At 36.8% G+C, this 14,742-nt stretch overlaps 1 protein-coding gene across 12 annotated transcripts in view; it reads right to left on the bottom strand.

The window, feature by feature from the left end:
- Nucleotides 1-14,742, bottom strand: part of LINGO2 (leucine rich repeat and Ig domain containing 2) — a 1,289,481-nt gene that overhangs the window by 911,587 nt on the left and 363,152 nt on the right. The window lies entirely within an intron of this gene.

Genomic DNA, 14,742 nt, shown 5'->3' with positions numbered 1-14,742 from the left:
TCGAGGTTAGGTTTGTCATTCTTGCCCATCCTCTGTAGCAATTTAGAAAAATAGATAACATGTAAAGAAACATAAATCTGAGAGTCAGAGAAGAAAATTGAGATGTCAAAGGAGTATTTCTATCTGAATATTGCTGAATACTTGACTTTCAAGGAAAGGTTTCCAATTCTTTGCCATAGTCAATGCACACGTGTAAACATATGACCTTATAAAATATCTGGGAGATGCTGAGCATTCACCGTCCAGATTATTTTTCCATGGTTTTCCAAAACTCAGAAGACAATGATTAGGATGTGGAGCTCTGGAAATGAATGAGCAGAATCAAGGTTCATCTACAGGATATGGGAAAGAACAGAGAGAAAGCACTTTTCCTCTTTAAGATCAGGAGCCTAGTAGGGAGTACCTACCAGGGATTGTCATCCTCAACACTTCTCCATTTCCAGACTCATTTCCAGGCCTGTCTTATCTGATGTTCACTGGTGTTCCTTCTCTCTATTGCTCATAAATTATTTTTCATAATTTATGGTTCGTTTTATACTTATTTAGCCTGGACATTTGTAAGCTTCTTGAAGTAGAATTTTTTTGTTTAACTCCGATTTTTTCTGTATCCTTTGGTGTGCCTACTGGGTATACGGTAGATGACACTGATTGATTAGGTAAATTAAGAAAATGATGTCAACCCTAACAAGATTGAACTCCTATTAGAAATAGGTTTAGGAGTTCCTGCTGTGGCACAGTGGTTTAAGAATCTGACTGCAGCAGCTCAGGTACCTGGGGAGGCTTGGGTTCCATCCCTAGCCTGGCACAGCGGGTTAAAAGGATCTGGCATGGCAGAAGCTATGGCACAGATCATAACTCTGGCTTGGATTCATTCCCAGGCCCAGGAACTTCCATATGCTATGGACGTGGCCATTAAAAAAAAAAAAGAAAAAAAGAAAAAAAGAAGAAGGAAAACAGGTTTAGGTTTAAATTTAGAAGGAATCTGACAAAATGCTTGGAATTAAAGACTATACCATACTATCTAGGCTGTTTTTAATAAATGATTAGAATTAGAACAAAGAGAAACTGAGCCCCCAAACAAGGAATCTTTCAAAAATCATTATCTTACATTCAAAATACTCAGGATATGTAAGTGCATACACTTCATGTGAAAGTTTAGAGAGTCTGTTACTGTGGTAATGGTTAATGTGAATTTTCGAGGAGAGAGACCACGGAGGTTTAAATGCTGTTATGTATCTATTTTAGAACAATACACAGAGCTTCTTATATTGAAATCCCATTGTATTTCCAAATTCAACTGTGTTAAACTAACTTAGTATTTGCAAACTTAATCCCAATAAAGATTATTTTAAGCATTTTGAAAACGTGCCCAACAACCATAGTAATAAATAACACTTAGAATTAATGAAGCTACTTTGTCTAAACACATCAAAGTGCCTTTAAACACTGACTCCATTCCTTCTATTTTATATAATAAATGGTCTTGTAGGTTTTTATATTTTTATGTATTAATCTTTCCAAACTGCAACTGATATGAGAAAAACCTCAAAAACACTGCACTTTATATCTTTTTCATTTCTTGGCAAATTGGAGCTTTGGTCCAGTACAGGTGAGTTAGTTTGACTGTTGTTTCATATTGAATTAGAAAAAGAGAAATCGTGTGTGACCTTGTTCATTGTTTTATCTCCAGTACCTTATACAGCCTCTAATAAAAGAACATATACTCTAATTAAAGAACATTTTTTTTTCAATGAAAGAATGAATGAATGAAGTTAAGCATAGCACACAGGGATAAAAGTTTTACAGTGAAGACTCAAGAAAGATAAGAGAAAGCAAATCTAGGCCTAAGACTTTCTGCAAGAAGGAGATGAGAAGAAGTGGCAGGACTGACCAAGTGAGAGGTGATATTTCTGGAGTTATAAACTCAAAAAGGCATTGAACATCTGGATAGAGAAGCAGATTCAAGAAACAAATTATTATTATTATTTTCTTTATAGGTCTGCACCTGCGGCACATGGAAGTTCCCAGGCTAGGGGTTGAATCCGAGCCACCCCTGCTGGCCTATGTCACAGCCACAGCAACACAGGATCCAAGCCATGTCTGCGACCTATACTACTGCTCATGGCTAGGCCAGATCCTTAACCCACTGAGCAAGGCCAGGGATTGAACCCCCATCCTCATGGATTCTAGTCGGGCTCGTTACCGCTGATCCACAATAGGAACTTCCAATTCTTGATATATATATATATATATATATATATATTATCAGTCCCAAAGCAAGAAGGATTTGTAGAAAAGTTTATTAAAACTTGGTAAATGGGCTCTTCTGCAAGGTTTGTTTTAACAAGAGATATTTAGTGTAAATTGATAATACACACTATGCAAGATGTGAACACATGGTCTTTCTTGATATCTGTAACATGATTATAGCCTAATTTTATCAAATGTAGAAATATTGACGAGGCCGCCACAGGCTTGCTTAATTCAGCTACCTATATCTTCCAGAGTCAACAAGTTCGTCAAATTAAATATTTCTATCAAGAAGTACTCTAGAAAACTTTTTGTATGACAAGAAGGGGCCTGTGAATGATTGTTTTATGCTCTACTGTTTTTAACAAACATACACTATGCATTTCATTTTTTTCATATCTAAATTTCTATAGAAAAGGGCTTCAGAGCGGGGCTGTGGAACACACAAGGCCTTTTTTTTTTAAACCTGCCCAGCTTGCTAACACTATCTTTTCTGTGCAATATATTCTCTTTTCTCATCATGCTCATCTTGCCTTTCCTTCTCCTTTCTTGCCCCCTGAAATCCTGCTAATACTTCAAGGTCCAACTAAAATGTTACCTATCCCTATAGAGACTGACTTGCTTCAAAGAGTCAGAAGTCCTGCCGTCTGCAGCCTTCACTCACCACGCTCTTTGCTTTACATCCCAACAACCCTTTCCCTATCAGTTCATGATCCCTTTGATAGCAGGGGGCAACTCTTTTTCATTTTTGTCTCTCCAGAACCTGAATATTGCCGATGCTCAATAAATACTGCATGGACAAGTTGTTGAGTAAGTGAGAATAGATACTCTGAATGAGGGATATGTCTTCTCTGTATGAGAAGGAAACCCAAACACACTGAGCCATGGGGAGAATGATTAAAACTGTGAAGTGAATGTGAAATCGACAAACCAAAAAACAAGGATTCTTGAGAACCCAGTCCTGGCATGTGGTAAGAGGTTAGTACATGTCCGCTCTCCATAATCTAAACTTTATTTTAGCTTCATATTTAGTAACAATTTTAATGATTTTTCTCATATCATTATTTTAGGATATATTCCTATTTAATAAAAACAGATATAATTAGGATAAAATGCCCATCCTTTAAGCCAATGGACCCTCCCTAACACACAAGAATCCCCTTTAACAATCAAGAAAAAGCAACTTAATGAATAGCATTTTAACACTGGGGAAGTTTGTGCAATTCTACAGTTTAGTCCCTGGAGATCAGATCTCCATTACAGGGCAAAATTATCTTTTGAGAGAAAAGTGTAGTTTCTGCAGCTGTGTGTGTTAGTAGATGTTTTTGAACTATAAGATCAGGCTTCATAAATATATCCCCCTGTTCTTTCCTGTGCTGTGTTTATTCTGTTTGCTCAAGCCAAGCGCTATAACATAAAAGGAGGCTTTCTCAAGAGGCTGAATTAGAAAGTCATGCATCTAAGTGTACAGAACATTCAGTCTGCAAAGAACAGAATCAAACATCTGAAGATGCAGTTTTATTTCTCAGCTAATAACATTTCCAAGTTGCCAGCCTACCCTTCTCGAACAGAACTGGTTCCATAAACGGAGGAGAGTAATTCTAAGAAATTCAGAGGGGTTAATGGGGGATGTCCAGGGGTATCCCGCCTAACTGGCCTCCAGGCTGAAAATCAAGTTTGGAGGCAGTACAGACCGCCTCCTTTGATCCTACAAAATACTTCCCTTCAGTCATAAAAGCAGAGAAGGATGAGTTAGGAAAACCAAATCAAAGATTATGAATGTCTATAAGTCAGTGAATGGTGGGGAGGGAAGTGAAAATTAGGGGGTCGGATTTTCAGAAATGCTATTGAGATTTAAATTTAAATGTGCTAGAATGTCCCATAAAGGCAGTTAAAGGTTGGGAGAAGAGCTAAGAAACAAAGTTCTATAAAACTACAGATCTTCAAAAGAAAAGTGAGAATAGGAGAAAATAAAATTTTGAGAGTCTTGAACTGCCTTAGAGCCATGTGTAGTTCAGGGACGCTAAGGAGTCACAAGGTCAAAACTAGTTTCATAATTATACTAGGACACTCTATGCTCTCTCACAACTATTCTGCCATATTTGTGGAAAATATACAGTGATGTTTTCCCGAAGCTACATGATATATGATATCATAATAGATTTCTGCATATGCAGATATGTGAATCCAACTCTCTTCCATTCGATGAGACAGTAAAGAGTTTGTAAAAATATAAAACAGTACCATTCTTTTCATTTTTTTACTTTCTTTAGAAAATAAGTAGAATTGTTTTTATAAAATATGTTCTTCAGCATGGGACTATTCACTAGTTACATTTTAAATGAATCAATAGATAGTTCTAAGCTTTTTCAGTTTTAATTTTGAATATGGTAAATATTGATATATATTATTCACAAAACAAAAGATCTGGGGTACCCTTAATAATTTTTCATATTCAAAGAGGTCTCAGGACCAAAGATTTAAGAACTACTGGTTTATACAATCTTCCTTATCTCGGTAACTGACTTTGTTATTCTCCCAGTTGCTCAAGCCAAGAATCTTACAGGAATCTTTCATTTGTTTCCTCCGCTCATTTCCTATATATGACAGCTCCTACCATCTCTAAGTTCAACGACCGAAATGTATCTCTGACCTGCTCCCTTCTTTCTACATGTACTCCATCACCATAGCTTATATGGCCCCATCTTCTCTGATGTGTCAAGGTCACCTTTGCTGACATGCTTACTCCTATTTTCAGCTCTCTAATCCACTGTTGTACTCAACAAGGCAATGTTACCCAATAGATGCTAAAGCCACAATGTCCAGATCCTAGAAAACTTTCAAGGATGTGACACAATGTTTGGGACTTAAAAAATAATCATTGATGGGTCATATGGTAGTTCTATTTTTTAGTTTTTGAGGAACCTCCATACTGTTTTCCATAGTGGTTGTCCATATGACCCAGCAATCCCACTCCTTGCCATCCATCCAGACAAAACCATAATTCAAAAAGATACATCATCCAATGTTCATTGCAGCACTCACTACAATAGCCAAGAGATGGAAGCAACCTAAATATCCATCAACACAGGAATGGCTAAAGAAGATGTGGTACATATATACAATGGAATATTACTCAGCCATAAAAAAGAGTGAAATAATACCATTTGCAGCAACATAGATGGACCTAGAGATTATCATACTAAGTGAAGTTAGTCAGAGAGTGAAAAACAAACATTATACGATATCACTTACATGTGGAATCTAAAAAAAAAAGATACAAATGAACTTATGAACTTATTTGCAAAATAGAAACAGACTCACAGACTTTGAAAAACTTGTGGTTACCAAAGTAGAAAAATGATGGGGGGGGATGGACTGGGGGTTTGGGGTTGGCATATACACTCTCTGGTATAAAGAATGATTAGCCAATGGGGACCTGCTGTATAGCACACAGAACTCTACTCAATCTTCTGTGATAATCTATATGGGAAAAGAATCTGAAAGTGAATGGATATGTGTACATGTACAACTGAATCACTTTGTTGCACAGTAGAAATTACTGCAACACTGTAAATCAACTACACTTCAATAAAACTTTAAAAATGAAAAAAAATATTGACTAAACTCTTTTTCAATACACACAATGAAAATTTATTCATTTTTTTAAAATCTAAAGATCAGCATGTCAACTAATAACAAAATGCAACACATTATAGAAAAAGTTATATTTAATTAGGTATATGGGTGCAGTTTGGTATGCTTGACAAGATGGGTATAACATCTCTAAAAGAAGTTCCCATTGTGGCTCAGTGATAAGGAGAACCCAACTAGTATCCATGAGGACACAGGTTCAATCCCTGGCCCCACTCAGTGGGTTAAAGATGCAGCATTGCCATGAGCTGTGGTGTAGGTCACAGACAGTTTAGATCCTACATTACTGTGACTGTGGCACAGGCCAGCAGCTGTAGCTCAGATTTGACCCCTAGCCTGGGAACTTTCATATATCTCAGGTGTGGCCCTAAAAAAGCAAAGAAATAAAAAATAAAATAAAATAAAATAAAAGGAGAGGCATTTGGTTCATGCTTATTTCTCCACCCTCATCTTGCATGTTTTCCCACTTACTGGGATCTCACAACACTGATGGGGTTACTGCACTTAGCACAGGGTAAGCTCCTCCCACCCCTGAATTTGCAAAGTCAGTTCCTAGAGTCTGAAATACTCTCCAAAGCATTCTCAGAAAGTATTATTTCTCATCTTTCAGGTCTCAAACATTGTTTTTGTTTTTCAGAAAGGCTGTTCTTGGGCATTCTATCTTAAAAAAAGGGGGGGTGGCTTCCCTAAGTTACTCTAAGTTATTCCCAAATGTTACTCTTTTTACAGAATTACTTATCACAGTCCTTTAATTATCTTAGTACCTATACTTTGCTTGACTATTATCCAGGTCCTCTAATAAAACTTGTTATCTTAAGGCAAAAATTAGGGAGGAAAGATATCTATGTGTGGTATGGGGGAAGGGGAATAGAAAATTGTCCCCTTAGTTGGGAACTGTCATTTCTGAGCTTAAATAAAACCTTGAACCTCTTCTGGAACACCAATCCCATCTCTCTGAAGATATTTGATTTATGTCTATAAAGTTACTCTGGGATGAAATAAGGAATAATTACAGAAAAGAGTCTGTTATTGACTCTTTGGCTGTTTGGGGAGATATTTTCTTAGAAATATGACAACTAGAAGACAGAAATTAATATTTTACTATGTTCCTAGTGAGGCATACTGGCAGATTTTTTAAAGGAAAATGATAAATGCTAGTATGAAACTGAACTATAACAACTAATGACAGCAAGGAGACAAATTCTGATTAAGGCTATTGTACTATAGCTCCTCCAAATCCTATGAATATCTTTAGAAATTAAAATATAAGCTGAACCCTAAAGAAGGCAGTCAGAAAATTCTTCATGATCATCCAAAGTTCAAGAAATAATACTAGGTTGAGTGATAATAGTCAATATTTGATCTTTATGATCTATAAAAATGCCATTCAGAGAGTTCACACTAAATATAAAGCTTATATTTAAAAATCATATTACTTCCAATTATTCTGACCTCATAGGCATGGGTTCCCATATATTAAAAAAAAAATCATTCAGTAGCTTGTGCTGTACTTGTTTTATCCAGAAATTTTAATGATCACTTAACCCCTAGGTTGCAGGGTTTTGTTTTTGTTTTTGTTTTTGTTTTTTGGGGGTTTTTTTGGGGGGGGGGTTAGCATCAGTCTTTAAATAATGGCAAAAAAATAGAAAGGGAAAAATAAAAAGAGATAAGAGGAGTTAGACAGAGAGAGAAGACATTAAAAAATCCTGCATGAGAGTGAACGAAGAGTAAGAATATAGAAGGAATCCAGGGGATGATGAGCAAGACCAGGAAAGAGATGGAGAGTGGAGGAGGCGGAGGTGGAAAGACAGGAGGAGGAGGGAGATGTGGAGGAGAGAGAGGCTGGATCTGTCTTTGTGCAGGAAAGTATATCTTTCTGAGAACAGGCTGAACTGTAAGCTCCCAGTAAGCTTTGTTTTGGGTTTTATTATGATAACATTGCTAGTTTTTATTATTACACTCAACCTATGAAGGAAAATATGTATTTTTGCTTTCACTCTGTTTCCTGTTGTTTCACGAAGCTTGGTTATAAAGGGAACCATAAGATAGTGGAATTAGAATGATACGGGTTTGTATTAACAACTTTGTTTCTTACTGGCTACCTTCATTAAAGAAAACAGGGTAACTTCTCATTTTTATTGATGTATAATTCACTTACAACCTTTATATTAGTTTCAGGTGTACAGCACAGAGATTTAGCACACTGTTAGATTATCCTCCACTAAAAGTTATTACAAGACAATAACTATAATTCTCTATTCTATACAAGCTATCCTTGTTGCTCATCTACTTTATACATGTATAAACAGTTTGTATCTTAGACTCCTTTAAGGCAGTTAATTATACAATCTACATAAAATATCAGTAAATACTAAGTTGATGAAGCTAAATTAATATAAATACCTTAGATTTAAAATAAACTATTTCTGCCTAAACAAAAAGACAGGAGGACATAATTCAACATGAGAACTATGGTAGTGTTAGAGTATTAATTTGGGAGAATTTTTAAAGTTTGGGGTAATGTGTTTATACTATTAGTGCAATAGAAATAGGTACATTTATAAAATCTTTAAACATTCAATACTGTATATTATTTGTAATATTTAAGAGGCACAATCACAGAGCATTGTCCATATTCCATCCTGAATGGAACTTTTTAAATCATTGCCCATCCCTATTCTCTGATGGAAATACTGTATTACCTTTCAGGAATGTAAAGCTGTTAACCTACACTTTTCAGTGGCAGCATTTCTATTTGCACACAAAACATCTGCCACGCTATTATATGCATTTTTGGAGAGAAATAAAGTAGACTTGTGGCATTATAGATTTAACATTCATAGTTTACATTTCCAGAGTGACCCCAAAGTTCCAGGATACATATTTTGCTGAGACATGGATTCTTATTACAAGTACTGCAAGGCTGGCGTGAAGAGTGAATCACTGAGTGTGAGAGAGCCTAGCAGAGGCACTAGAAGGCACATTCAATACACTTTCATTGTTCTCTCTTCATTACCATGTATTCATTTTATAGAAGAAATCATATGCTAAGTAGGTATTCATGAATCTGAGGGTTGACAATTTCCCTGGAGGGATTACTCACAAATCGTGAGGGTTCACTGTGCATCAAAAAGTCAGCAATATTTGAAATCCTTTGCCTCAAACAGGTCAGATCAACACATTTCCCTTCTTTAATGCATTCTTTAAGCACAGAGTATAATCATTTGTGGTAGGGAGAAATGTAAGCCTACTGAAAAAGGATGAAAAAGATGTACCTGGGAGTGTGATGTGTCTAGATGCTTTCTGAATTTCCCTAAAATTGGGGTCTGGGGATAGTCATTGTTACAGACACTAGTGAACATTATTTGTCATGAAAGATTTATTTTTTCCTTAATAAAATTTCTGAATACCCTGTGAAAGCAATAAAATAGTACGTTCTTAGAATTCAGATTTCCTTTGGGATTAAAATGGGAATAAAGTAAGAATTGCCTTTCATTAAATTTTCTTATTATGTCTTATGAAAATTAATTACCCCTTGAACAGACCTGATGTAGAATAGTTATACATTGTATGCTTCCTATTTCCCACATAGCGTCTTTTCAAAAAATTAATTACAGTCAATATTTTCAATGCAAAGGGGAATAATTAAAAGCAATATGGGGGAGTGAAGAGATAATGATATCATTTTAAAATTAATTGAAGCTCTTAAAAATTAACTGGCCTTTCTTAGACTTTAATTTCTATTAAAATTTAATAGTTGATATACACACACATGTGTTCAATATTTATATTAAATCTAATTTTGAATGTGATAGCCTAAGAAATAATAGTTTAATAGGTAATTGATCTATTTAAAATATCTTTCAATCTGTGTAAGACAAAATGAAATATTTTAGATAAGGAATGTCTTTAAACTGAAAACAATAAGCTTGAATGTGACTGAATGTTAAGTTTTGTCTATGTATAAGATCTTAATAAAATCAAAGACAATGTCCTGTGATGCTCTCGAATTCAATTAGCCCTTTAGAGGTATAGTATCCTTCTGAGGACCTTCAGAGTTTCAGTGACAACATTCCAGAAAATAATGCTCCATGAGACACACACACACACCATCAGAAATAACGACAAGCAGTGGTTCTCAGTCTAGTTCTACCCATCACAAGATGTAGGCAGAAGACTCAATGTGAATTTACCTTTCTCATCCCAGTAAAGAATTCCACAGGGATGGATGTCTACAGATAAGGAGTGGAAACCTCGATGCTGGTAATAAGTGAATTTAAAGATAGAGCACAGGTCTCACTTATCTTTTCCCTGCAGTAAATATGTCTGATTCCTGTCCACTCAAGGACCTCTTCATATAAGCTGCAGTGATATACTTCTGCCCCATTTCAGCTAGTCATTCCCAGAATGGGACAGAAGAGACCAAATAGAGATTAATTTATTTAGAATGGTTTTGCCATTAACCTATCTCCACGCTGGATCAATTGCTTCTGAGAGTACTGAATTTATTGCACTGTCTGGGAATTTTTCTTTTCTTAAAGAATGTAAAATATTAGGTGGAAATGGGGTTAGTATGAAAATGACTGACTCACCTACTAGATAACACTGGACCTAAAGACATAAACAAATAGACAAGTAAGCTTTGGTGATTCCTTCCATGATTACAGAAACTATCAAGGGACCCTTGGCCTTGCTTTCACTTTGGTTCTGACTCCCCGTTCTTTTCCAGAGTTTGCCTTGCTCCTGGCCCAGTAATCTTGGTTACCATCTCCAGACCCAAAACTCCAGTTCCTCATACTGCCTTTGACTTCCCTGTTTCTATACTATGAATGTTAGGTGTATTAGTCTGTTTTTGTTAAATTATGCCACAGTAACAATGAAAATCATCCTCAATGGCTTACAAAAGCAAGATAATTTCTCACCCATATTACATGTTGACTATTGATTGATTAGCAGTATTCTACTCTTTTTATAGTCTGAAGTCTAGGGTGAAGAAGATGCAAAAACAAACAAAAACCTCTCTTATACACCGCTCTTCCCATGGCAGAAAGAAAAACAAACAAACAAACAAACAAAAGACCATGTCCAACCCACGTCATGGCTCTTAGAGCCTCTTCCCAGAAGTGGAAGACATACATATATCAGTATCCAGAACAAGCTGCATGGCTAAACTGAATGCCAATGAGAGGAAGAATTATAACCCTCCCACATGGAGGGGTAAAGGGTGAACAGTGATGGCTTTAACTACAGATGTGGCCAGTATGCTCAGCTACTGATCCACCTCCAGTCCCCAGGACTCCAATGCCAGGCTCACAGAACTTGAGAGGCTGATAAGAAAACAGATCCCATCATTGTCAATATGAAACCCACACAGTGGGCGAAGGAAAACTTGAACTTGAAGGCGGCCCTGACTTCCATAGAAATATGCTTTGACTTGACCCATCTTTTTTTTTTTTTTCAGTTCAGTCAACCTTCTATGTCAGATTTTTTTACAGGAATCACAGGGTTTAATTTATGGCATGTCATTTCATCTAAGCTACATGTGAGACTCATGGGCAGTCATGTCAGTTCCTATCTATCTGTTATGATTGTGTCTTTTCTTCCTTCTTGTGCTTCTCATCCCCATGGAGCCTAGCCAAGTCCACAGCTCTGTTTGAAGTGATTTCTGTTCTGGAAGAAACTCCCAAAAGTCACACGTCAAGACCAGAAAAAAAATTAAATTAAAATGAGTCATTTGTGTATTATTGCTCATCCTTACAATGTCAAAATATAGTAATTGTAACTTTGGATACCCATATTCAGTTATATATAATACATACAAACCTATACATAGGTTTGTATGTATTATATATATATTTACATGTAGATCATAAGGATAGTTCAGACACTATAATTATAACAAATATGTGTCATTTAATTGAAATGGACAGTGTTATACTTCTCACAATACATTTCAACTTTTCTGCTTGGTCTGCTTTTAAACAAAACAGTTCACCTCAACAAGACCCTTTGCTTTCTGGTAGTTTGTAAAATCCTGGGTTATATAGAAGAAAGGATAACAAAGCTTTTCTTTAATCCTTACATGTCTAGATGATACCATGAGAGTGACAGGCCACAGAAAGACAGACTATGTGTACAAGGTGAAATGAGATGAATATATAGGAAAATATCCATGCTAATACCTAAAATTAATTCTAGTGAGAGCTGCACAACTCTGTGAATAAGCCAAAACCACTGCATTATACACTTTAAATGAGTAAATTATATGGAATATGAATTACGTACCAATAGGTGTTAAAAGAAACACATATATTTTTATCCTCAATACCGCTGCCTCCATTGAAGATTGTATCTACTATAGAGAAATATCATGTTATAGAAATATCTCTCACATGAGTGGTCACCTCTTGCTCAGCTTTATTTAAAGATGGCTGCTGAAATTCCCATTTCCTCTCCTCCTCCACTTCTTCTCTTCCTCCCTTCCCTTGCTGTCAAAAAGACTCCTCTCCTTTTCAAAGCAGTCCTATGGCTACAACTTAACTTCCTTAACCCTTGCAGACTTAACCCACCTCTTCTGTCTTGACTGAAACCAACCTTCTGCCCTTTTCTGGCTGGTCCGTATCATGACTTGGACGCCACTGTTCCCTCTATGGTGCCACCTCGCGGCAGAGTGGGAATGAGAAACGAGGGGAAGGAAAAGGAATCCTTACCTCATTCTAAAACCTACCAGTACATCTCCTTCTGTTCAGATCAAGACTGTAGGGCTCTATGAGGATTGGTTTTATGTACCTCCTCAACCAGGCTAAGTGATGCCCAGATGTCTGGTAAAACATTAGTTTGGGGTGTGTCTGCCAGAGTGTTTTAGGAAGAGATTAGCATTTGAATCAATAGAATGAGGAAAGATCTGGCTGCAGGAACAGGTGCCTCCCTTTGGCTGAGGTAGGATATCCATCTTCTCCTGTCCTCTCACATCTTTCTCCAGGTTCTTAGCTTTAGACTCTGCCTGAACTGCACAACCATCTTTCCTGGTTTTCGAGCTTGCATGTGGCAGATTGTGGGATTTCTCAGCCCCCATAATCGTGTGAAGCAATTCTCATAATAATCTATATCTGCATGCGTATCTATTCATTCTACTAAGTCTATTTCTCTAGAGAATTTTAATACAATCCCTTACTTGCTGAAGCCAACATCTCTAGTCTCTCTTAAGCTGAACTTCAGGTTGTGTGAGGCCCTGTGAACTAGAAAGCATTCAGAAAGAAGGCAGAGGGGACAAGGGAAAGTATGAGGGGAGACCCCCCTACCCCACTATCACTGTCCCATCTTCCTTCTCTGAATTTTACCTTCTCCATATTCCTCATCTCCCAGCTCCACTGACAATTCCCTGCTTTTTGCTCATCTTCAAAGACCACAACTGTTCTGAGAACCCACAGTGAAGTAGCTCTGGTTAGTACAGACATTCCTAAGGATGAAGTTAGAAAATTTCAAAGCTGTCCCCAGTGCCAATCAGTTGGGGGAATTTTCCTACAGGGTTTCTCAATTTCCTAGGCTTGAAGGGCAGTTTAGAAGTGCTTCCATTTCAGTTATGTTTACCTTCCATTGTTATTATTTCTCTCTCGTTGGAAAATGAAGTCCTTCATGGCAAAAACAATGTCACTTTCATGTGTTTCCCCTGTGTCCTGTATGGTGCCTAACGCATAAGAGGTGCTTCATATAAACTTGCTGGATAATCTTCCAACTCTCAGCTTCAAAATTCCGCCTCCTGTCATCCCCTTTTTCTTTAATCCCTTACCTGCCCCTTTGGCAAGCATCTGGATACCATTTGTTTCTCGAACATTTATCCTAGCGATACTTCCAAGTGCTGTCCTCATCCCACATACATATGAAAGAAATCATTCCATACTCACGCCTCTCAGATTCTGCATAGCACAAATAAACAACAAAAATAGCACTGTAAATTTGTATGGCCCTCATTTTTTGCTGTTGTTATTTAATTGATAAGGATTGACTTTACTTATCTGTAATTCTTATTTATTTATTTGTTTGTTTATTTATTTATTTATTGCTTTTTAGGGCTGCAACTGCAGCATACGGAGGTTCCCAGGCTAGGGGTCGAATTGGAGGTACACCTGCCGGCCCATACCACAGCCACAGCAATGCCAGATCCAAGGCATGTCTGTGACCTACATCACAGTTCAGGGCAACGCTGGATCCTTAATCAACTGAGCGAGGCCAGGAATCGAACCCGCAACCTCATGGGTACACGTTGGATTCATTTTGGCTGTCCCACAGGGGAAACGCCTGTAATCCTTTTAAGTATTACAGAAAAATCAGGAAATTGAAATACTAAGAGAAAAAAATGACTTACCAGGGGTTTCTACAGTACTTTTTGCAAAGTTGAAATCTAAATAATCATATGCAGATCACAAAAGCTTTAAAATTGTTTCGCTTGATTCATTCCCCTATTCTGAGTATAAGACAGAAAACATATTTAGGAGATATGAGGGGGAAAAAAAAAAAACCTCAAAATCCACATAAGGGTTTTTACCCTTAGATTTTCTACTACCACCAATAGGTAAACTTGGTCAAGATTATCTTGCACCCCTACATTTTTAAAGCTCTTCGGGTTTAAAATGCACTTAGCAAAATACTCCTAGTTTAATAATAACATCCATTTCCAAAATGCATAAATTTGGGCTTAATCTAAAAAAAAAAAAAAAAACTTTGCAGAGCAAACTGCAAACACCCAATGCACCTCTTTCCCCCACTTTGTAAGTAAATCAGTTTCTAGTGCAACACTGAATCTGGCACATGAAAACACTAAAAACCAGTCTGCTGCTC

Source organism: Sus scrofa, chromosome 10, assembly GCF_054392235.1.
Source record: "Sus scrofa isolate SSC_HxYL_T2T_F1_AM1 chromosome 10, Sscrofa_HxYL_maternal_Yorkshire_Landrace_v2.0, whole genome shotgun sequence".
NCBI classification, from domain to species: Eukaryota; Metazoa; Chordata; class Mammalia; order Artiodactyla; family Suidae; genus Sus; species Sus scrofa.
The sequence above is the reverse complement of the archived record's forward strand: the minus strand, read 5'-3'. Positions and strand labels throughout refer to the sequence as shown.